We start from the raw sequence: 25,314 nt of genomic DNA, 5'->3' as shown, positions 1-25,314 counted from the left end.
CTCGCCTTCTCCGATAGGTTACTCACACGCAGTAACTTTCGACCAGCGTCCGTTACTCATACACTCACTCTTACACTCCCCCTATCTTGGATCCACGGCGGTCAATGGTACCTCGTGACCTCCGTACTATGGTCGACAACTACCCTGGATGTTCGATACACCCAAAACCACTTAAGCTCTGGCCTGAACTTAAGATTTCACCAGTTCACCCGTTTACCAGGTTACCAGTTTACCAGGTTGCGCGCGCTCACAACCTTCTCTCTTTCTCACTACAGGCATTCAACTCCGCAAGACATTACAATACAAATACAACACAAAACACCGCAATCTGTTCACGCATGACCCTTTTTATACTCACTCTCCGATACTGCTGCTTTTCTCGCACCGTCTGCACCTTTCGGCACACGATTCTTCCGCTGCTCGTCTCTCGACGTCTCGGGCCTTGGGGTAAACTAACCTCTCTAGATTACCTTCCTCAAGAAGATAACCATCCACTCTGCTACCAACTGCTAACGCGGGATTACTGGTTACTAATTATCTTACCAAATCCCATTTCCTGTCGACTGAATCGTTGGTACCTGTCTTGAGTAAAAGGTAATCTCGAGGTAAACAATCAATTTAAGAACTTACACCACTCTAAATGACCACTGACCAAAATTAAGTTTTAAAGATTTAATATAAAGTCAAAGATAACTGAAGATACAAACTTCTCAAAATGAGATTCAAAAGGTATATCGGTATCACTATGAACATGAACTTCTTGAATAGTCTGAGTCTGAAGAACAAAATAATAAGTACAAGTTCGAATACCATCAGGGTTGCTAAAATGGATACAAGTTGCAACCTCAAAGTCATTACAGAAAAGAAAATTAAGGTTAGTCTGTCCCTACACTACACTAAATGACATCCCTACTTAGCAAGATCTTAACCCTCTAGGTGTCAGCCGTGGTGATTTCCTAAGAAGATCACGCACTTCTCTTTGTCTCTTCTCTGATAATGGGTCTCTCCTGATCAGCCTATCTGCCTACCCATCCGCTTCCTTAGGCTCCCAAAATCATCTGCTCTGCTTTCCTCCCGGGTCACTTTCCCTAATACCAAATCACATTTCCAATAGAAACGCCCCTTGGGACGCCCCTCACGTGGTACATCTTTCCGCGGCAAACTCCATGATGGTACTCTTGAAGACCCTCGTTAAAGTTGACCTTGGTTCCCAGGCTTCTTCTTCCGTGCGCTGATACCCCCTGAAATTCCTGGAAACTCCTACAGGCCTGCGCAAGGCGCCACTGAACAAAGTCCCTTTCATTCGAGCTGATTAGGACCCTCGCACCTGCATACAGCTCGTCCTGCAGTGGGCCTCAAATTCCAGACTTCACCATATCTTAGGCCATAAAACACTCTCAGAGCTCCATACTGGACACCTCACGACCTCTCCTCTAACGAGCACATGACGATTTAAACTACATGACATTATCTGCTCTGGCCTACTTGATTTACATGCAGCAGGTTCCTGCACTCTTAAAACGTTAACTTGATTTAAACAGCAAACATTCTTAACTAGCATACGTTTCTAAAATAACACATCTATAAAGCATATACTTTTAACCCTAAGTTCAATAGTACATTTTGAAAGAACCATGTCAACCTTGTCTCGCATTATTTTAGCAGCACGTTTAGATTTGCTTGTGAATTGCCATGAGGCCTACACAAAATACTGGGTTTTAGAGTTACATTCAACTCTTACATTATTCCTGTAACATGAGAACGTGAGGTTTTTCATATTCATCCCAAACATTTCTACATTAGTCTCACACAGTTATGATTATTGTTACTCTACTTAAACATTCTATGCATTTCACCACTGAATATAAGACACTCGGTGTATTTCACTTCTAAATATAAACCCTCTGGTGCAAAGTACATGTTAACTAACTACGTGCTTGTAAATATGGCGTACTTATACATTTTTTTCCAAACTTGTGCTCTCTCAATACTATGGAGTGAAGGGAATTCTACATTGTGTTTGTGGCAGGAACTTTAAAGAGCTTTCGTGGTCTCTCTTATATTTGTTTGTCAGCGCTCTGCAGTACGGCTCCGACCTTTCCTCTTACGGGTACGATTGTTCGTCACTTTCCAAGTAGCTTTATCAAACCAGGAAGCAGCAGCCACGTCTTCTGATTAAGTATATTCCATCGTGTTTGAACATGCTTTACCATAGTGGGTGAATTAGCTCTTTTATATCGTTTTTGTATGGTCTACGCCGGAGGTTTAACATGTTTCACTGACTGACTTTTCATGTCAGAGCTTTGACCCAAAGTTTGAAAGCAAGGCCAATTTTAAGAAAAAATGGGATTCTCCATATAATGGCTAGTCTGGACACAATGGCCCTGGTCTAAACGGTGAATTCCTGTTGAAGGCAAACTCGAAGCTATCCTGGGAAAAAAACTGTGAGAGCATGAGGTTAAGGGTGGATTATCATCAGGCATTTTGGTTAGGACGACCACCAGACCCATTATCATTTTATCAATTCTTGGTTTCCACAGAAACTGTATAAAAGGTGACTGATTGAGATCTTTTATAAAATGTATGTTTTTAGACAAAACAACTGGGCGTAGTCGTTCTTTTTCATTCCTAGCGGCAACACTTAGGAGTAAGCTTCCCACTGCAGTAAGGGGATCATTCTTGGAACACAATTGCATAAAATGCTGAAAACTTATCTGTTTCACTCAATCTCCTCCGTATAGTGTGCTCGGTACATTATTGAAGTGCTTGGATGCCACTTTAAAAGCAGATGTTCAAGAAGATCATCAAGTAGGCAACAAAGAGGCAGAAGACGAGCTTGCAAAAAAAAAAAAAAAAGATTTTGAGCAAACAACTAAAATTAAGCAAACATGTTTTTCAAATGTTTTTGTAGAGAGTTCTAGATGCAAGGGGACCAGCAGGAGAAGCCCCTGCCTCCTCTGTAGATGACGTAAAAACGAGGCCGTTCAGGAAGGTTCACCTGATGTGTTCTAAGAGCATACCTAGGCCCCCATTAGGATGGCGGGCGGACTTTGCCCGCCCGCCACCCTTGCGGAAAACGGGACCGCCCGCCTTAAGGGCGGGGGTCCAGAGGTTAGCATTAGGATGCGCCCGCCACAGTGGCGGGCGCATCCCTCATTTCTAACATTGTGGCGGGCGGTGCTCACTACACCGCCCACCACAATGTCAGAAATTCATGCATGCATTTGCATACATGAAGCGGCAGGCACCGCGCGGTGCATGCTGCTTCGTGTATGCAAATGTTGGGGGGTACCACAGGTACCCCCTGTGTGCACCCCCCACCCCTCCTTCACACACCCCAGAGTGAAGAACGCATGCCTTTCAAGGCATCTGAATTGGCCCATCGTAATATAGCTGGCGGTGTCTATTAGACACCGCCACCATATTAATCCTTTTCCGCCCCGGCCGCAAGGCGACCGGGGCGGAAAAGCGGGGGACTGTCTTTCCGTCCGCCGCGATCCCCCCGCCATACTAATATGGTGGGGGGGGGAATTCACTTGCGGATGTCGGGCGGATTGCCCCCGCCAGGCCTGCGGTGGCTACCGCCAGCCTGGCGGGGGCAATCCGCCCGACATCTCAATGGGCCCCCTAGTGTCTGATATGCTGTTTTGTCTTCGTACGTTGAGGCTACTTGATGGATGCATTTAAGAAACTTGTGTTAAGGCTGAAGATGTATTCCACCACTGAGTAGGAAAGGAAACAGTCAAGGGTTTATTAGTTTTAGTAGGCATTTGCACCTTTTCGTTACAGGTGCACTGAAGGAGTTTATAGAGCATAAATGCATTTTATGAAGTAATTGGAATCAGCGGCATAAAGAGAATTATTAAAAATCCAAGGTAGGGTTGATTTAGCTTAAATGTCACCACGTAGGATGCACCTAAATCACTGGTTTCTCTCTGACGTGTTTCTCGTGTGGAATGTGAAGTGCAGCACAGGCGCCCCATCATTGCTTCTTTTCAGGTTTTATCCCCTACCCACACCTCTTGCCCACCTGCTCTCTCTGATACATCTGTGGCACCCCGACTTCCATTCAACCTTAGCTGTATATTTGTGTGCTTTTATATTTATGTGCTTTTATAGCGCCTGAATAAACCCCCGAAGGGGTATCTCCGCGCTTGTTATAGAAATGGAGATTTGTCCCATTCCAGTAGACCTATGGACATCTTAAGGATTTTGGGGACCCGCGGCCAAACGTATTTTGGGCCCCCCGTTCAGAAAAGTTTTGAATGTATGATCCAAGTTGAGCTCTTTTATGCTTTCTTTGGCCAGGTCAGACTGTGCACAGTCACGCTTGTCCAAATTCTGAATATGTTTGCATTTAATTTTGAGAGATAATGATTTGTGTTTTAATATTGCAACACATCAGCGATCATTCATATTACTGCAAATAATCTCTAAAATAATTTTTTTTGAGGATGGTGCATGAAATATAAACACAACATTTCACTGCAAAATGTCCGTTATAGACTTTCACACAGCACCCACATTAAAAGCAAATTAAAAGAGAACAGTATTTAAAACAATCTGGTTAGGAATTATTCAAGGTCATCAGGGCAAGCCTCACTGCAGAACAGAGCGGGCTCTATCAGGGGGCCCCTGAAAGGCTGGGGCCCTGGGCATTGCCCATGCATTAAAGCATCTCTGATTAGACCGCATAATACCAACCTCCATTTTGTCCTCTGACCCTTCCCACCACACCCTTTAAATGAGCAACATATTCCTTCTCTCGTGACCATAGCTATTACAAAGGGGAAGGGCGCATTCAAAATTTGCACAACTGCAGAATTTGACTTGATCTAGGCATCTTTGAATATCTAGTTCATGGATTCAACACTGAGGGTTTTTATTTTAGGCTGCTCAAATGAAAAAGCCTCAGCCTCATCGAGGCACCCTTTTAACTGTAATCAGAAGGAGAGGGTGATATCTGTCACACTCAGGTTCAGAAAGGATTGCAGGATTGGCTACAGGAAATGGGGGGCACACCCACAAAGTCTTAACATCAAGTGTGGAGTGAATGTGCCAATTATGCGATCCTCACACACCCTCGTGTTTTCTGGCAGTGTACTGAAAGGAATTTCCACAGGTGGGCATAGTATACCCAGAATTCACTGATAGGTTTTTGATGCAAAGAAGTCAGTTTCTCCCCAAAAATAGAGTGGAGAGGTATTTCCCTTCTTACTTTATTACTCCTTTTGAGCACACAATGAGATTCCAACAGTTTTGACTTTGCTGAGCTGTAGTCAACTGTTAGACGTCCCAAACTGGGCATCTTTCCGACACAGCTGCCTGTAATTCACCTTAGGGCCAATTAACTCACATACAGTTGATTGTCATCAGTGTGCAATTGCAGTTGCAGCCTGTCATTCCCGAGACCCTCAATCGGTGAAGTGCCAAAACTGGACAGCACTAAAATGAGTGCATTGCAGCCGCGGCCGCTGCAGGTAAGAGCAGTGGGGCCTGGTGAGGGGGGATTTCGAGAGGCGACCACGAGGGAAAATTAAATAAATATTTATTTTTCCCTTGTGGTCGTCTCTCGAAATCCCACCTTACCTGGCCTCACCACCCCATCGCTCTTACCTACAGCGGCCGCAGCTGGTGTATTGCTGCCTGGATCCTTCAAAACACTGTTGATCCACAGCGCCCTCTCTCCCCTGCACTCTTGGCCACAATTTCTCAGTTGAAAAAGGGCAAACACAGCAGGGACAAACATGAGCTGGGAAAAGGAGGGCTGGTGCAGATAGGAACGGACCCGCCTTGGGGCACAGATATCCAGCTTTGGGGGATTGACAGCAGTCAGTTAATCTGAATTTGTGTTCACCTCAATGTGTCAGCATCTATGAAAAGCAATGCACACAGAGACGTTACAAGCCAATGGTTTGCAGGTTTGTCACTTCTGACCTTAGCTGAATGTTTATCACCGCTAAACCAATATGGTACACCAACTGATGACACCTGTCTTTTCTTTTCTGAAACTGCAGCTGAGATAACCCTCTGTTTGACTGTGTCTTCACCTGTGAACACAAGACAGTCAGCTATCCCTTGGTTGAGCATACACTGTACCACATTGTTTTACTACATTGAGCCAAAGGGGAGAAACATACACACCTTGACATCTCAGCACATCATTGTCACAATACAACACGACAGACTTTAGAAGCCCAGCACTCCAAATATTTTGCCTGAATTAAAATGATAAAAAAAGATTTTATTCTTGAGCAGATTAAAGGTATGGCAGCATTATGGGCCAGATGTACGACGGAAAATTGCATGCACAAACGGGTTTGCGATCCGTTTACTAATGCAAAAATCCTCTGGGCCATGTACTAACACTAATTTGCAAGTCGCAAATAATTTGCGACTCACAAAATAGTGTTTTGCAACTCGCTATTAGGAAAGGACTTTCCCTTCCTAATAACGACCCTAAAAGCCATGTAAGAATGTTTTGGGACCGCATTTGGGGTAACAAAACACTCTCAATTTACCGCCCTCTCCCAGGGACCACTACCTGTCCTTAAAAAATTAAACGAAAACGTTTCATTTTTCTTTTTTTAAATGCATCCCGTTTTTCTTTAAAGTAAACGGGCTGCATTTAAAAAAAACTGCTTTATTTAAAAGCAGTCCCAGACATGGAGGTCTGCTGAGCTCAGCAGGCCACCATACCGCGGAGGGACTGCCATTCTCCATGGGGTCGCCAATTGCAAGGGCCTCATGAATACTGATGAGGCATGCAATTTGCGACCCCATTGAGAACTGCAAACGGTGTCTCTGACACTGTTGGTACATGGCATGTTGCGAGTCGCAAATTGCGACTAACAATTGAGAGCAATTTGCGACTTGCAAAATGACATTGTCTTACATCTGGCCCTATTTCACGAATTTGCATGTAAAAAATTAAAGATGTGCCTATTACTGTCCATCGGTTCAGCCAGTATTTGGGTAGTATTATCACGCCTGACTAGAGAGACAAAAGTGCAAACTAGAATTAAGATGATTAGAAACTAGAAGGGCATGGAGAAGGGGGATCACGTTTTAAAGTTATTTTTCATCAGTTTTAAACTTCGTTGTTTCAAAGGGGCAGTTGTGTGACGGCTTTGATGAATCAGGTGGTTGGATTTCCCAAGATAATGCTTTTTCTGATCTTAGGGTACTGCCACTCTCAGAAGCAGACAGGAATATTTTTTTCAACTCAGCCTTATTAAAAGATCAGGTGGGGAAAATGGCATGCCTGTCAAACTCTATAAAACATTTACGACATCTTCGGGCAATTTTGTTGCAAACTGTGAACAAAGCATTAGCAACCTTAGCAAGTCTAGAGACGTAGCAATGGGCTAATATTGGCCAGAAATACAACAACCCCTCTCAAAATGTGTGCATCATTTTGAACAATCTCTTTGTTAAATGTTGATAAAGAGCTTTATGCCAAACTTTTTGATAAACGTATCAATAGCTAACTACTCAAACTGTTTTCGAACAAGCAACATAGTTCCTATGTAGAAATATGATTGATCATACAAATCTGAAAAGCGACTTCCTTGATTTTACAAACAAATATAACCCTTTGGAGACAATTCTTCTTGATGCAGCAAAGGCATTTGATTAGGTCTGCTGAAATTACCTCTAGAAGCAAATTTCCGAACTGAGTGATATCAACAATTACAGCTTTTTACTCACATCCTGTCAATGCACTTTACATAAATCTGACGTTTTTCAATATATTTTAGATTTAAAGTGGAACTTGCTAGCACTGTTGATTATCATCTGCATTGTTTGTGCTTTTATAGATCCCTTGTGGTTATTAAAGCATTACTATAAGTAAAACAATAGAAGGCCCTAGGCAGTTCTAAAAAGTTGCGGCTTATGCAGTTGATCATTGCAATTCTAACTTAAATGCCAGAATTCACTATTCCAGCAATCAAAAGTTTGGAAAAAGATTTCAGGACTATCACACAGTACAAACTGAATATTGATGAAACTGAAGTTTTTTAAGTTAATTTTTCTTCGATTCCGTATTAAAGGAAATCAACTATTATGATTGAACATTCAGAGGTTAAACTGCATCTGGCGTATAGTCAAATATGGGCCATCAGGCTTGAAGCCCTTGCAGACAAAGCCAAGTGCAGAATATGGAAATTGCATACACAGTCCATTTCTCTTTTAGACTACGTCAGTTTGGTAAACATATCAATACTATGGTCCTGATTACGAGTTTGGCGTACGAAGCTGGATCCACCCCGCCGCATCACCGGCAAACATGCAGCTGGGCCGCCTGCCAGATTCAGAGTGTTTTTTGTGTCTGGCAGGCTTTGTTTTACGTTCCCACAGTGGTGTCTCAGAAAATGGGTAATGCAATGTAAACACTAAAAACAGTTCCTGCACGGCAAGGACTATAAAGTCCATGCCGTCCAGGAACTGGGGTGCATGCACACAGAGGGGCACATGTTGTGCCCTCCTGCATGTACCCCATAGATCAGAGGCAACAGGGGGCCCTAGGGCCCCCATTTGTTTCCTTTTTGCCACGGTTTTCATGGAGGAGGAATCACCATGAAAACTGTAGTGAAGAGGAAGCTTGTAAAATGCTTGGTGGGAGCCTGGCGGTTCTGCCAAGCATATTGCAGCCTCTACACTGCCACACCACCATCAGGGAACGGTGGTCAGAAGACAACCACCGCTGCGTCCATGGACCGCCAGACCCGTAATCGAGCCCTATCCATGTTTCCAACTGTTTTTAGGAAAATGCCTATTTTTGCATGATCACCCCATTTATTTTTGGACTGATGCTGCTTGTTTTTGGTCTCTGTGCACTAGGACTCTGTTAACCAGGCCCCAGTGCATGTGTTACTAAAACATGTCAAAATTGGCTATACTTCTAATTGGCATATTCAATTTAAGTGTACGTTTCTAGTATACGGTACAAAGTGTATCCACGGCCTGTAAGTTAAATGTTGGTAGTACAATGCAGCACACAGTTTGCCACTACTAGAGTGACAGTGCAAAACATGACGATAGGCCTACTACTGTAATATGTCTGGGAAGTTTTCAAATTGAAAATTCTACCTGTCAAAATAACCCCTTTTGACAGTACAAACCCCTCCACGTATCTAATAATAAGTCCCTCCTAATTAGGCCATAATGCCCAATAAAGCAGGCTGCATGGTGTTTAAAAGAAGGACATGTGAAAGTTTAATGTAAACCATGCATTGAAATTTTAAAGAAAGGCCTCATTGTACCTAACATTTATTGGCCTGAAGTCAACATTTGATCTTGTTGATCAACAAAGCTATGGGAAACGTCGGCCATGCAAAGAGTAGAGAATGGGGTGGGTAAAAAATTCTGCTCCACATGAGGAGTTTGCGGAGTTTTGCCATGCCACACTCCACTTGGAATGTAAGTAAGTACGTAAGTAATTTTATTTAGCATAGTTACTTAAAACCATTGCAATACAAAATAGATTAAGAGCAGAGAATGATAAAACTAAAATTCTGATAAAATCAGTGGGAAACATTCACATTTCCTAAGATCAAATGTATACACAATAACCTCATAAGCGATAACATTTTTTAAAGAATAGTTCAATTTTGTGTTTATAAGATATTTTTACTTTCCCAGTGTCCTCATAAGCTCATGAAGTCAGTCGTGCCAATAGACCAAGCAATGTTTGAACAGTTATACAAAAGCCGTTAAAGATCGATTTTTGGCATCTTTCTTTCCACTGCCTTCATAAATTTTATGAAACTACAGTTCAGTCGAGGGTCGTGGGGAGGAAAAAAAAGCAAGAACTGCCTTTCTTCGTGTGCGGATCTCTTGATGATTGAAGTGATGTTTCAACAAATATTTCCGCTCATCCCGTAGTTTCTCGCAAGAGCATATCAAGTGCAGCATGTCCTCTTGCGCCAAGCCACATAACCGACAAAGGGGATCTGCTTTGATTTTTATCCAGCGTGGGAGATTTTGAATTCAGGGTAGCAAGCCTAACCTGTACTTTAAGAAGTTCATTTTGATGGATTTAGAGTTTCCCTCGCCAAAGTAGCTCTGTGATGCTTTCGTTGAGTACAAGTTCAGGGTCATCCAACCATGCATCCTTTTGGAGAGTGCTGCCTTGTCTTGAACCCACGATAATTGTTTGATCGATGTCTTGACCAATTTTTTGAGTGTTATGTGATTTGCTGAAGTATCCCAGAGCTGCTCTAACCCCGTGTTTGTCAGGCTGTCTTTAAGGAACTTGGCTGATGCTGAGGACGGGTGTTGTACTAACTCCATCCATAGGTGCTCATTTATTGTTCCTTGTTTCGATTTCCTCACTTTGTCCCAGGCTATGATATAGGCTCCCTGCCTTGCCAGAAGCTGTTGATCAATGCCGAATTCTAGCCTGATTTGTGCTGGTGAGGTTTGCTTGGGCAGACTGAAGATGATTCTGTAAGCAGCTGTAATTGTGTTGTCAAGGATCTTAGCGTCCCTTCCTCTAAGTGCCTCACTCCCGTAGGTGATTGTAGGGAGGAGTTTGGCGGGAATTACTTGCACCAAGGGCAGGAGAGAGGGGCAGAACGTTTGCGATTTAATGTCTTCAGAGAAATTGCCAGAGACAGCCCTTTCCCTCGTATACTTGTTCTCTGAACTGCCCACCGTTGTCGATCTTCACTCCTAAATATTTATACATTGGGGTGTCTCCAATTCTTGTCTTGTTCCAGAACCATGGTGTTAATTTCCTTTTTTTCTTGCTGATGGTCATTGTCTGGGTTTTCCCAAGATTTATTGTAAGCTCATTTTTATTAGAGTAGCAATGTGTTGCATTCAGGAGATGTTGGAGTCCTACCTTGGTGTGGCTTATTAGGACGATGACGTCTGCGTATAGTAGACAAGGTAGTTGGAGTCTTCCTAGCTTAGGAGCGTGGGAATTGCAGCCATTTAAAATAGGAACAAGGTCGCCTAGGAACAGGTTAAATAGGGTGGGGGCCAGGACACAGCCTTGTTTCAGGCCCTTGTTAGTCTGTATGCGCCTGGACAAAGCTGATCCATCCCCCACCTTTATCTGTACCCAGGTCTCAGTATGAAGGTTTATCAGCAGGTCCAACAGGGGTCTCGGTATCCCCGAGCCTTTCAGTTTAGACCATAGAAGATTCCGGTTTATGTGATCGAAGGCAGCCTTATAGTCTATAACGCAGAAATGAATCGGCATTTAATTTGATTCCACTTGGAATGTGCCGTTCTGGTAAAGCTACACCAACTACCACTGTTTCTTGAATGTGGCTCGCCAATGTCAAGTTGGTGAGCGAGAATTTGCTGAGCCCAGCGTGACTTTTGAGTGCCAGAATGCCTTTCGGTGTTTTTCTCAATGTGTGCAGTCACAGCAGGTTGCTAACGTTTATGTTGAGAAAGCTGGTGCTCATGGTGAGAAAGCTGCTGCTTGAGTAGAAAATCTACTCGAGCAGCAGCAAAGAAGAAGTGCCCTCTAGAGAACCGTGTGGTATGCTCTTGACGGAATTTGAATTTATATTGATAAATTGTATGTAATGTAACTAGGGTAAAAGAGTACATACTGCTAGAGGAACCGTGCAATATTAAGTTGTATGATGAAAGTTTAGCAGTAGAGTTGATAACACAGTATCATGTATACAGAGGTCGGTTCTTATTATTTTTAAACACTTTTAACCGGAAGGGAATATATATGTCTATAATTTAGCTTTTAACTGAAATGCACACAGAAAGTTATTATTGATTAATTTAATTTTAGTGTGTACATTCTTATATGTATTATTGTATGGCTTAATGCTGAAACAATAACGAATATTGATTGATCGATGTAAAACATGTCCTTACAGTGACAAGTTTTTTTTACTATAGTAGGGTTAGCTATTCCATAGTGAAGCACTGGGATATAATATTGAAATCAAAAATGTTATTTCTGCTTTGGAAACAGCTTCAAACTTCATTTTTGGACTTTTTAAAATATTATTGCAAGCCCAATTCACTGGTAAAGTCAGATTTGGACTAACTATTACAGGTAACTTTAAAAAGTCAGCTTTTATATGCTTAAACCCTCTGGAAGCTGATCTGCATAAGCTTCCAATTGTCACCCAGGAGTTGAATAGCCCCTTTGACAAAGGTGTTAGGGATGGGGAGGTGTTCTGTTCCTTTTATAGTACGACCAGCTGGGAAGTGCTCAGGAATCTAGCTTCAAAGGTAAGGTTCCTTCCCTGACCAACAATGCCAAGAGCAAAGCAGTGATGTAAAAAGTCATGCACAGAAATTCATGGGAGGTGGTGTGTGGGGCTAGCCCAGATCGTGTTGCATTTGGTGATAGGCAGGCACAGCATTTTCTTGCTTTGGCAAGCAACAATATATATCATCAAAGAAAAACTTTAGAAATTCACAGAAAAACTAAGCCATACTGCATGAAACATAGGGTATATTACTCTAAAGAGGAAATAATGTTTGTTAATAAGGAATTATGTTTTCTTTGCCAATCATAAGGACCCACTAAACATAGAGGCTAATTATGATGGCAGTGGGACCACCACCGTCAGCCCGTCAGTGGCTGTCCCAACACCATAAGACCATGTGAGACCGCCCGCCAAATTAGGATGGCGGGCGAATGGTCGGGGCAGAAACACCATCCAACACTAACCCGAAGGGCTCAAGGGGCCCTTCGGACCATCGGATGGTCTGTAATGCCTACAATGGTGGCGGTGCCTGCTCAGGCACCACCGTAGGCATTTCAACGTCAGTTTCCACTGGCCATTTCATGGCGGTTAACCCGCCATGAGAAGGTTGGTGGAAAGTGATTTTGGGGGCCCCTGGTGGCCACGCGGGGTTCGGGTTAGTGCCCTGGGGGGCACCTTTGGTGCCCACTACATATCCCTGCACCATGATGCAGGTGCCTGCCACATAGTGCAGAGATATGCAGAATGTGTATTTTTGCCCGCAGCACATGTCTCAATACAAGGATACACATTGCGACCGCCTTGAAGGCGGTTACATCGTGATTCTAATGGAGGGACCGCCGACAGATAGTTGGGCGGTGCCGTTTACGAAGGGATGGCGGTCGGACGAAAGTTTGCATATATGATCAGCAGACTCATGTAATGGCCTATGGCAGCAGAAAAAAGTCAGTGTTGATGTTTTGTCCACAATGAAGAAAAAAATGACACTATATAGAATCTAGAGGCAATTAAGAACCACTCCAGCAGTTTATATAATCCACCTCCACATGGTGAAAATTGAAACAATAAAAGTAATATAAAGATAGGACAAAAACACCAAACATGACCTTGACTATTAAACCAATTCATGTCACACTTGCAAGAAAAGTCAAAACTGATTCTGCAGGAATTGTGGTGTTTGATTAGTAATTGTGTGGCAAGGCACAGAAACTGATGGAAAAAGCCTTTTGGATTTAATTCATTACTAACACTCACATTAGGAGTAATTTTGTGACTGTTTGGGTGTTTGGGAATTCTGAACCAAATCCTATCCTTCCCCGGGATTTCTAGGGAAGCTTTAGATATCCATGAACACTCAAATTAGTCATACTGACATGTAACAAGGATATATTTTAGTATCCAGAAATGTCACAAAAAAAGAGTATTTTACTCTGTTTTTTTCTTTTCTCTTTAACTTTCACAAGGAAAACATATTTTCCCCTTTACCTCATCTATTTTGTTCTTTCCCAGAAAAATGTACTTACTTATTTATGTTTTTTCAGTTGCTAATCTACTGTTGGAAATGTACCTACAAAGATATTGTGAGTATCCACAAAACTGCGAGAGTGCTCACCAACATTTGCTAGTGGTCTCACCCATAACCATAACCATCTGCTCTCTCACACACACTAAGTCAATTAGTTTTTAAGGAAATTCCATTGCAAAGTGGACTTTTTGTGTGGAAAAAAATCCATAGGAAATGCTTCACTCCTCTTTATTCTATTAATCAAGAATCAGATTTTGCCCTCCCAAATGCAGTTATTTGGTCCACATTTTGATGCGTAAATAGCTTTGTGGATCAGACCCAATAAGACCACTAATCTCATGAAGTTATTTTGACTAATCTATTTCTATGAACAATCAGTTCAATACTATTATATCTTATAAATGTAGCTGATACACATAGACTATCTTCTATATGGGTAACACAGTGCCACCATTCCCACATAAATTATCAGCTCATGATAATACTTAGTGATAAAAAAACATTTGAAAAACTTTACATGACAGAGAACCCTGCTGCTAAACCTGTTGCTAACATTCTGAGGGGATTGCATACCTCCCTTTCGCATAGAGAGACATACTCATTCAATGAGACAGCTGAGACTATGTTCAAAGCTCTGTCTCTAACTCCCAAGGATATGATTAGGAATTTACCAGCTAATCTGAAATCTAGCCCCAAACCTTAGAATCAAATGTGGGACCTTTACTCTAATGGAATACACTTTTGTTCATTTTAAAGCATTGTTGAATAGAGTCTGGTGGCAGATATTTTGGTAGTCACATGTGGGCCTTCCTACCTATAGAAAGCTAAATTATAGAACATTTATTTGGTTATCTGAGGTTTATATAGTGCAAATCAGACCCAGAAAGGGCTTTATATAGTATGAACAACTATAATAGATCCCAAGACCTATACTCAATATCTGAACGATCTGGAAAGAATAAAGCGAGGCCTAACAAGATACTAATACATACCTACAGAAGCTCTATGAGAAGTTGATAATCAGATACTAATAGTTGAATTATATATTGGGAATCTGGGGATCAGTATAAACTGTGCCATAGTGTTAGTTTACTGAATTCATTGCTGGCAATGTTATTGAGTTGAAAGGAGCTTCTGGTCATTTGAAACCTATACAGTCCTAGTTAGTTCTCATGGCTGGAGTTCCAGACCGGGCATGCATTACCAGGGAAAGACTATTGGAGAGTTCTTGATTTATTGAATTGAGTTTAGAGAAGGTGGATATTTGAGCTAAGAAGCGAGCTGCTCCATCATGAGATAGTGAGTTTTCACCTAGTAAGTGCCATCGTGAATAGCTTTGTAAACTAGGAACAGAAGGTTAAAAGGGCTTTTAGCTTTCATGGAAGCCAGTTGAGGGTGTCGTAACAGGTGTGATTCTGTCAAACATTTTAGATCCAGTGACTAGTTTAACGGTTGCATGGGGTGCTGCCATTAGAGGGGCCATCTGTATATAAAGATTGAGATCAGTAGGAAGTTACCATACTCAATCTTGGAAAGAACTATAGTCTTCCAATGAGATCAATAGTTTGATTCTCATGAAAAGTCTTATTTGATTTTGAGTGTGGTTAGCTAGAGAATGTATATTTTTGTGTAGATATAGGTTTTTTGTTCACAATAAATCACAGAGGTTTGGAAAAGTTGCTGATGGAAGGCTTGCACTCAAACAGCTTGATGGTGTGAGCCATAATTATACTGAGATGTTGCTTTCAGTCAGGTAGATACAAAATAATTCTGTTTTGGTAGCATGTCAGTTCAGATGGTGGAAGGACATCTGTGAATGTATGTTTGAGAGGGTTATGGAGGATACCTCTTCAAAGCAGGAGGCTTTCAGATACACCTGGGTGTTGGCATAGAGATGGTAAAGGAGAAGGATGGTTCATCAAAGGAGAGAGGCAAGCAGTTCAATGTGGTGTTTAAAGAGTGCGAGCAATATTGTTGATTCTGGGCTGGGGGAAACCACTGAGGGAGTGAAGAGGAGGTAGAGAGAGTTTGCTACTTTAAACAGTTGGGAGGGGTTGCCGAGATAGAAGGTGCCGTACTCAGTCCCTCCTATTCAGTTTGTAGCAGAGAGATGTGATTGACTTTAGCAAAGGCTGTTGACAGTCTATGAAGAATTAGTAGACATTAGTTGCCTTTGTTCAGGGAACTGAGAACATCATCTATAATTTAAAGGGTCTATAATTTAAAGGAAAGTGCTGCAGCCCGCCCTGGAGCCTGATTGGAATTTGTTTAGGTGGTGATTATCACAAATGGATTGTTTGAGTTGGGATTCAACACTTTAATCTAGCTTTTTAGCGAGGAAGAAGATGTTGGACATAGGGTGGAAGTTATTCTGACCTTGCGCCTTCTTTCTGTAATAAAAATGTGTGACCTGACAAAATTTGAGGTAGATACTTCACAAAGTGATAGTAAAGAGGTTATCGATTTGATCCAGAAGGGGGCCAAGGAGACGTTGTTGACTTTAATGCGGTCAAGGTAAGTGGTCTAGAAAGCCGAGGGTTTGATTTTAGCAATGGATTGGATTAATTTGAGTTCTGTGATTTCTTTGAAAAATCAATTAAGGTTGGTTCAATTTATTGTGTCATTTTTGATTGCTTTTATGATCGAACTACTTCCTGCAGCAGTTGTTAGTGTAATTTATTTTACACTGAAGGAAAGTTGCCTTCTCTGCAAAACATGTCTCTTATACTGCTTCTGTCCATTGCATAGTGTTTTGAGATCAGGATGGAAGGGATTTTTATGCCAGATTTGTTCTAATGTTTTCCTGTATTTTCTTTCCTTGTTAATGTTTTTTGAGAACCAATATGTTTGACTTTTTCATTTTTGTCTCTTCAGTTTGAGTGGTGCAAGATTGTCTATGATCTGAGCGATCATTGTAATGGTCAGGAAAAATGCTACGTGGGTGTTGTAAAAACAAAAACATTTCTAAGGTATAATGTTTCGTCTCCTGGACTAGATGTGTTTGTGGAAAACAATGTTTATTCATGCCATCTGTGCCAGTGTACTATGAGACATCCACCTCCACGGAAGCTAATTTTGTCTAAGCTTCCAGATGCTATATGGGACTCAGTAGCTCCTGCTTTGAATGGTCCAATGGATTCTGGAAAATATCTGCTTGTCATGATAGATGAATACTCCTGTTTTCCGATTGTATGATAAGTGTCATCTACAGCATCAACTTCTGTATTTCAAATACTAAATGAAATATTTGTGGAATGGGATATACCCACTACACTCAATTCCGAAAAGACACCCTCATTTAATAGAAAGTAATTTAAACAGTTTAGGCAGTATTTAGGAATAAATCATAATAAATACCAATGAGGCCACACGCAAATGGAATGGTTGAAAGATTTATGAACAACATAAAGAAAACAATACAACAAGCAATAATAATGTAAATCACAGTTCATCAAGCTTTATACCAAACTCTTAGAGATTACAGAGGAACATACCATAGCTCAACAATAAAGACAGCTTCCGAACTGATGTTAGGATATATGCAACAAGCTAGACTTCCACAGACCCTGAAATCTATTGTAAAAGAACATAACAGCATTTCACAGAACTATCACCTTGCCAAGTCCAAAAATTAAGGAGGGTGCGGACTGTAGAAGACATACTAACAAGTCAGATATTGCTTTAGATGACTGGGTTACTGTACAAAAAAATTCAAAAAAGATAACTGACCCTTTATTCAACAGAGAACTTTACAGGTTGTGCTATGATCTCTGCCGCATCTCCGACCAAGTCTGTCACCAAAAATATTACACATTTTATGAATATAATAATCAAAGTGATATACCAAGAATGTCATGTGCACTAACAAGATATATAGAAACAAGATTGTGTCGTTCTGATGAATCTCTACTATGGTGAATACCAAGTTGGTGAATGCTGCCTGTAGAGAGTTCATTTTGACAAACACCTAAGTTAACACACTGTCATCACGTCACTGATAAGAGTAAGTGACATGTGGTTGGCACACTAAGTGACAGGGCACATGAGTGTCGCCTGCTCTGCAAGGAGAATAGAGGTCTAGAGATGGCTAAGTTGTCGAAATTTGGGTGTTTGCAAAAGAGGTGCAGAATAAAGGTGACTCCAGGGATGTTTGGTAAAAGAGATCAAAAATCTATTATGCTCGTAAAGGACACAAATCCTATTCACAGTGTCTACAACTTACACTGTAAGAAAAGGAATAGGAAATTATAGATGAGCTCGGGGAAAAGGATTTGCTCTTACCTAAGGAAATAGATCTGCCTCGTTAACTAAAGCAGCACAGAATAATAAAATGCTCTGCTAAGTGAGGTAATTAGCACTATCCCTGAAACTCACTACTTTAGCAGTAAAATATAAATAACAATTTATTGCTTTATCATCTAAGAGAAAAACTGGTCTAGACAACCTACACACATTGTACATTTAACCTTGCATCGTAGCAGTAAGAAGCATTTGCTCAGTTCTTATTTACTGTAAATAAACCCCACAATCCACCTATAGAGTATCTTGGATGAAGTGTGTTGGTGTGCTTGATGATCATGTGCTAAAGCAAACTATTTTTGAGAATGGGGCACTGAGTGTGCTATTCCTTCTGTCTTGGAGAGGTTATTGTTGAGGAATCATTTAGCCATACCTGGAAAGAATCAGTGAAGAAAGGAAAGCAAAGAAAGATCTGTGAGTCATCAGCATACAATTATGCATGCAACCCAGAAAAAGTGAAAACACGTTAAACAGCAATAGTTGTATAGATTAATAAACTACGAAAGGGTAGGTACAGACCAACTGGAACCCACATTTCATAAGAAAGTCTAAGATGAAAGAGTTTGTTTCTATGAAGCCAAGGACAAACATTCCGAGCCAGGTAGAAACCAAAAGCCTGACTTACTAACGTTTCACGCAACGCAACGCATGAAACAAAGAGAGCAGAAATGCACTATATTTACTAAAGTATGACCCACTTCTGCTTCCTAATAGCGCTGGCACATGGTGTGCTGTCTAGCACCACTGGAAACGCCCTTGCACCATGGTACAAAGTGGGCCTGTGTTACAGGCAGGATTGTTTTTGTGCAGGAAGGGATAACTTAAAAAGGAGGTGTCAGTGGCAGGGTTGAAAGAAGCACACAAGAACTCAATTATGAGTAACACATTAATGGTAACAGATATGTATATTAAATGCATTGTGGAAACAAAGTTAATAACAGATATTGACATCTGATCATAAGTGATGGATCTGCATGATCCTGAGAAAGTGGGGAAAGTTAAAGTAGCTGACAACTTAATAATGGCTGCAATAGGATTCCAACAATATTATCAATACACAAGAGGTGTGTCAATAAACTACTGTTACCAGCGTTCTATCCTGTTTAGTAGCAAGAATGTCACATGAGTGTAATGTGGTACTGAATAGTGTTAGACCCGTGCAGCTGGTATTTTAGCTGTAGCTACTGGAAAACACATGGTACAGTTAGCGAGAGTGGTTTGGGTGATGTACAGCTCTTTCACTCTGTGTACTATGTTACTTCCAGTTATGAATGAAGTCTGCTATAGCTTTAGAGTGTGAATTATTTTGACCTTCTTGAAACCCACTGACACAAAAAGAATGTGAAAAAACACACAGAAACTTGAAAGTGTTGCTGCTAGTAAAACCTGCAGGTATTTTTGGTTCATGCTATATTCTATACGTGTCATTGCTCTTTCACAAATGTTGATGCCAAAGATAAACATTGCTAGAATTAAAGTATTATAAAAAACGTTTTGTTCCAGACCTAGGTGTTTGTGCTATTTCTGTTGCAACAATGAGGTGAAATACCAGTCAGAACTGTCTACACCACTTATTATTCTATTTCATATAATGGTAACTTTGCACGTTAATGGGGGATTTATGTGAATAGTGCAATTACAAGGCGAGGAAAGGAAGATGAGTCACAGTAAACCTCTGTTTCATTGTGAAAGCATTAGTGCATATTGTTGACATTTTTTACCTGCTCAGGAAGATGCAGTTACCGGTGTGTAATTTTAATAGATGAATCTTGGTTACAAAGGTATGTCGACACTTTTTGATGCATTCCCAAGTCTTTGCCTTCGATTACTGTTTTGTGATTGGCAGCCTTACTGCTCCATGATTTACACCGTCCAGTCTAGAGCAGAATTCAAGAACGATTTCTTTAGTGCAGTGTAGTGAAATCTTTGTTTGTTATGAATAGCAAGCGGGATATGTTTCTATTTTCTGACCAGCCATTTCAAGATCTTGTGGGTTTATTGGGTGAAAAAAAGCAGGTGACAAAAGTGGATCTTAAAATAGAAATATATGTCACAAGGCTTAGTCACTGGGGTGTAGATTAGGGTGATGTTAGTGCCCTGCCTGTACACATCATCGTCACATGCTGCTGAGTGGAGGTACTTCGGGTGCAACAATGTTTCTTGGGATTACTTGTCATATCTGAAGTGATATCAAAACATATGCCCAAGGGGACAGATATCTTCTATGCAGGAATACATAAAAGGCAGGGTCCACGGTGCTCTAAAACCCTCTACCCTGCTTGCATGGAAAGTCATGCTTAGGTTGCTTACGGTCCACTCACATTTACTTTGCTTTTTTTTGGAGAAAGGCCTAAGGTTGTGAGTCAGTCGGTATGCAGGGTCAACTGGTTAACGTCTGCTAATGTTCAGCAGTTATTGTCTGGGGTTTGATAAAATCCTGTGAGGCTGTACAAGATAAGCATATCTTACAGTCCTTCCAGAGATGGTGCTGTTTTTAGTTGTTCAACTGTCTGAAATTGGTGCTTGGACCCCCATTTATGGCCTGCTGTCTTCTGCCACATGGTGGTACCTGAAAACTAAGAGCCCTTTTACAGGAGTGCTCTCTGGCCTTTATGGAATGACAATTGGCTCACTGTTCTCTTCTCCAACAGTAAAGTCTTTAAAGCAGGGATGATGCTTGTGACTATCCAGTGCTCAATTTGAGCCAGTGGTGTCTGGTGCTTAGCACTAGCACTTAATTGTCAGCACTGGCTCAAGGTGACACTGTCTGGTTAATGTAGAGGTGACCGGGGCGTGGTTTCGGCGCCGTTGCAAAATGGCGGAACCTGTTTGAGCTCCGCTCGAAGGCGGAACTCATAGCGTCCTGTGAGCCGTCATTTCAACTCTACATGGCCTGAAACGCTGGGAAATTACGCCGCATGATGCCGTGACTGTCCGGACTTAATTTCGGACACTTCCTTCCCCGGTGAACCTCCTTGGCAGCTCCGTTCTTCTCTCCTCACATTGCGAGCGGCCGCCATTTTGGGCCGTCGTGATCGTATTTTCACTGCCGGTAACGCTTTTTCATTTCCCTCATGCTTATTGACCTCTTTCCTGCTGGAATGCTTATTACAAAGACTCAAAGTGTCAGAGCTCACAATGATTTTGTATGCTGATTAATAGTATTTGCCGCAATGGTTCTTTGATGCAGATTGATGTCTTTTACATTCTCTTCATGCTATATGCTATATACTATTTATGGATAACCTGTTTTTTGCACGATTTGGGCTGCGCTGCTTACAATTACTCTCTGGATAACTTTCTTTTTCTTTTTCTTTTTTGACAAGGGACGGGGGCGGCTGCCTTTATTGGCCGCTAAGCTCACGTTCCTGTATTATCTCTTTTCACAGCAAAGTGTTGATCTGTTATTTTTTATATACCTACGTACTTCATGACCCTCGCTGTCTGAATACTATTTCTCTCTCTTCTGAGGAATACATCTTGCTCATACTCCGATACTCCCTATTGTCTCTATTAATATGGCCACGGATCTCCATTCTGCTAGGTCCTCTGCCAAAGGCACGACACCAAAAAGGCACAAGAATGATCCACCGTCACCCATTCAATCCTCACAGAATCCTGTCCTGGACTCTATTCTGGATGAGGTGAGAGGCCTTCAACCCTTCATGACTGCCACAAATGAAAAACTACAACAAATAGAAGATAGATGAATAGTTATGGAGAATAAAGTAGTGGAGTTGGAACAACGTGTTAGTGATTTACAAGATGTTTCTAATAAGATTCCAACACTTGAGCAGGAAATTCATAAACTGAAAATTCACACCGAGGACTTGGAAAATCGAAATCGACGTAACAACCTACGCCTTTATGGCCTTCCGGAAAATGTTGAAGGCCCCAATATGGTCGTGTTCCTCCAGAAATTTCTGTCTGAGCTTCTTAATCTTCCTGCTTCTGGATCTCCCCTCAGCATACAAAGAGCTCACCGACTAGGTCATCTCGCTCTCAATCCTGCTAAACCTCGTGGTATCATCATGCTCTTTCTGGAGTTCACTGAACTTATGACTGTTCTGAAGGCTGTTAAACTCAAACGCCGTCTCGTCTGGTCCGGTCATAACATCTTTATTTCACAAGACGTCTCCAATGCAACCAATGCTCGTCGGAAAGAATTCCTGGCTTTACGTCCTCAGATGAGACACCTCAACATTCAATGTGGCATACTCCATCCATGTCTCTGCAAGATCACTCATGATGGACGATCTCGTTCCTTTGATGATCCTGGAAAACTTAAACTCTTTCTTCAATCCTTTTCTTCCATTGGAATGGACACTAACATTTGATTTCCTTTTTCATTTGTATTTCTTGTCTATATCTGTTTGTCATTTCCAGAGTTCTTTTCTTAGCTACATTGCTACATTTTCGTAATTATCACTGTTTCTTGCCTTTAACTTTGACATATTGCTCTATCCTTTTCTTATTTTTCTTTTCTAAAAATGTGCTTCTTTTATGGCTCTTTTTTCATCTTATCTTAGTTGTCTTCCTGTGCTCCGCCTTGCCTCGCGCCACTATGCTCCCTCTTCATTGTCTTCTTTATCTTCCTCACATCTGGCTGCTTTGCTTTGATCTGTTTGTTTGTTCTTCTTTCTTTATTATATCCACTCTCTCTTCTTTCTTTCCCTTTTTTGATCTATCTTCATCATTTGTAGTCTGTTCCATATGTAATTTTTTGTTGTGGTGTGCTTTCCCTTACAGTCGTGCCCCTGAGATGTGTCTTCACCAACTATGTTCTACCCTTCCTCACCTCCATTATGTGTAATTTCGTTACGTGGAACGTACGTGGTCTTGGGAATCCTATCAAGCATCAAAAGGTATTGTCTCATTTATCAAAACTTAACTCGCAAATTTCTTTTCTTCAAGAAAATCACTGTAATGATGTTGAATCTCTTAAACTAAAAAGGTAATGGGTGGGCCAAGTTGTTTTCTCTCCTGCTATCCACAAAAAAGGGGGTGTTGCAATATTGTTCCATAAAGCTTTAGCAGTACAGATTTTATCCTCACAATGTGACTCTGACGGACGATAGGTAATGGCAAAGATTGTGATACAAAATAAAACGTTAGTTCTTTTGAATATTTATGGTCCTGTTAAGCCTGATCCCAAATTTTGGACTGATATTAAAGTCCTCATTTCTTCAATTGATTGTCCCAATATTATTGTTGCCGGTGACTTCAACCAATGGTTAGATCCCTTTTCTGATAGACTTTCCAAATGTAAATTTCAACCTGATAAGACCCACAAAAACCTTTCAATCTGCCATTGCCTCTCGTCCATTATATGATGTTTGGAAGACTTGTAATCCTGACTTAACTGAATTTACTTTCTTTTCTAATGTGCATCACACTCGCTTCAGATTTGATTATATTTTGGCCAGTAAATCTTTGATCCCCTCTATCCAAAAATCTGAAATTGGTTATATTTTTATATCGGACCATGCTCCTGTTTATGCTGTTTTGGATCTCACACATATTTCCCCTCAATTTAGTCGATGGAAGCTTAATACCTTTTTGTTGAATGATTCGGTTTTTCTAAAAGAAGCTTCCTCTTTTATTAATGAATTTTTTAGTCTCAATAACCCATCAGATACCTCTGTTCCTAACAATTGGGATGCCTTTAAGGCTGCCTTTCGTGCTTTTACCATCTCTTTTGTATCAAAAAAGAAGAAGTCCAATAGAAAGAAATATGAAGATCAACTGCGCCACCTCAAAAGTTTAGAGCATACATATTTTACTTCCCGTTCTTCTAATGCCCTTCGAGATTTAATTAAGGCTAAATCTGAACTGAACAAATTGGCAACAACTGATGCATGTCATATTTTGCTTAAAATTAAATCTAAATACCATGGTGGACAAAATAAAGCGGGTAAAATGTTAGCTAACTATTTAAAAATTAAATCTGAACGTAAGACTATTAGCCCTGTTCTCAATGAATCTACTAATAAACTAGTGTCATTGGATACGGACAATGCTGAGGTTTTTCATGATTACTATGAATCTCTTTACTCCGATGACACTTTTCCCACTGATTTAAACCTAAAAACTTTCTTTTCGGGTCTACCCTCCCCTCCACCCTTATCTGATGAATTTATGCATTGGAAGGTGACATCACTTCTCAAGAGATAATGAATGCTATTAAAGCCCTAAAGAAATCAAAAGCTCCTGGACCCGATGGCTTAGCTGTTGAATTTTACAATTCTTTTAACTCCATTTTGGTCCCTCAACTCCTTCTCCTTTTTAATTCATTTATTGCTGATGCAAAAGCTTCTGGCTCCTTCATGGACGCTTTAATCGTCATTATACCCAAACCAGATAAAGATCATTCTTATTGTAAAAACTTTCGTCCTATATCATGAATTAATTATGACTGTAAAATCTTTGCCAAACTTCTTGCAACCCGACTTGACACTAATATTTCTCTCTTAATTAAGACTGATCAAGTCGGCTTTGTGAAGAGCAGGTTAGCATCTGATAATGCTCGGATGTTTACTAATATCATTTCCTATGCCAAAAAGTATAAATCTCCCCTTGCCGCGATGTCCTTGGATGCCGAGAAGGCCTTTGATCATATTAATTGGCAATTTATGTTTCACACTCTCAAATGGTTTGGTTTTGGACCCTCCTTTATTTCCTATGTTAAGCTCTTATACTCATGTCCCTTCTTAACGTTTTTAACAGTCTGCCCTCAGTGCCTATGCCCAACACCTGGTCCACCAGTACGATAGTCCCAATCTTTAAAAAGGGCGATAGGTCAGATCCGGCCAATTATCGTCCGATCTCACTCTTGGATAACACCTTAAAGATTTTGGGGCGAGTCCTCTACAATAGGGTGTTAGAGTGGGCAGAAGATAGCGAATTATTGGACCCCTGTCAGATGGGATTTAGGAGCAAGGTGGGCACGGTGGAGCAATGTTTGAATTTGAAGTTGGTAATTGACAAGTATAACATCGCTCGATCGTCCCCTATCTATCTTGCATTTAGGGATCTTTCATCCGCCTTCGATCTAGTCAACCGATCCAAACTTTGGTCCATTCTTTTGGACTATGGATTAGATGAGGTTCTTGTTAACTTTCTGGCCTACCTCCATACTGACCTTAAGGCACAAGTTAGGATTGGGATGGGCGGGGAAGTTTCCGGACCTATTAAAGTAGGTAGGGGGGTTAGACAGGGGTGCATTTTAGCACCCCTGCTTTTTATCATCTACATCAATGGTTTAGCTAAATCTTTAAAACAGGTGACTCCAGA

Source organism: Lissotriton helveticus, chromosome 6 (assembly GCF_964261635.1).
Source record: "Lissotriton helveticus chromosome 6, aLisHel1.1, whole genome shotgun sequence".
Taxonomy (NCBI): domain Eukaryota; kingdom Metazoa; phylum Chordata; class Amphibia; order Caudata; family Salamandridae; genus Lissotriton; species Lissotriton helveticus.
This window is presented reverse-complemented; position numbering follows the sequence as displayed.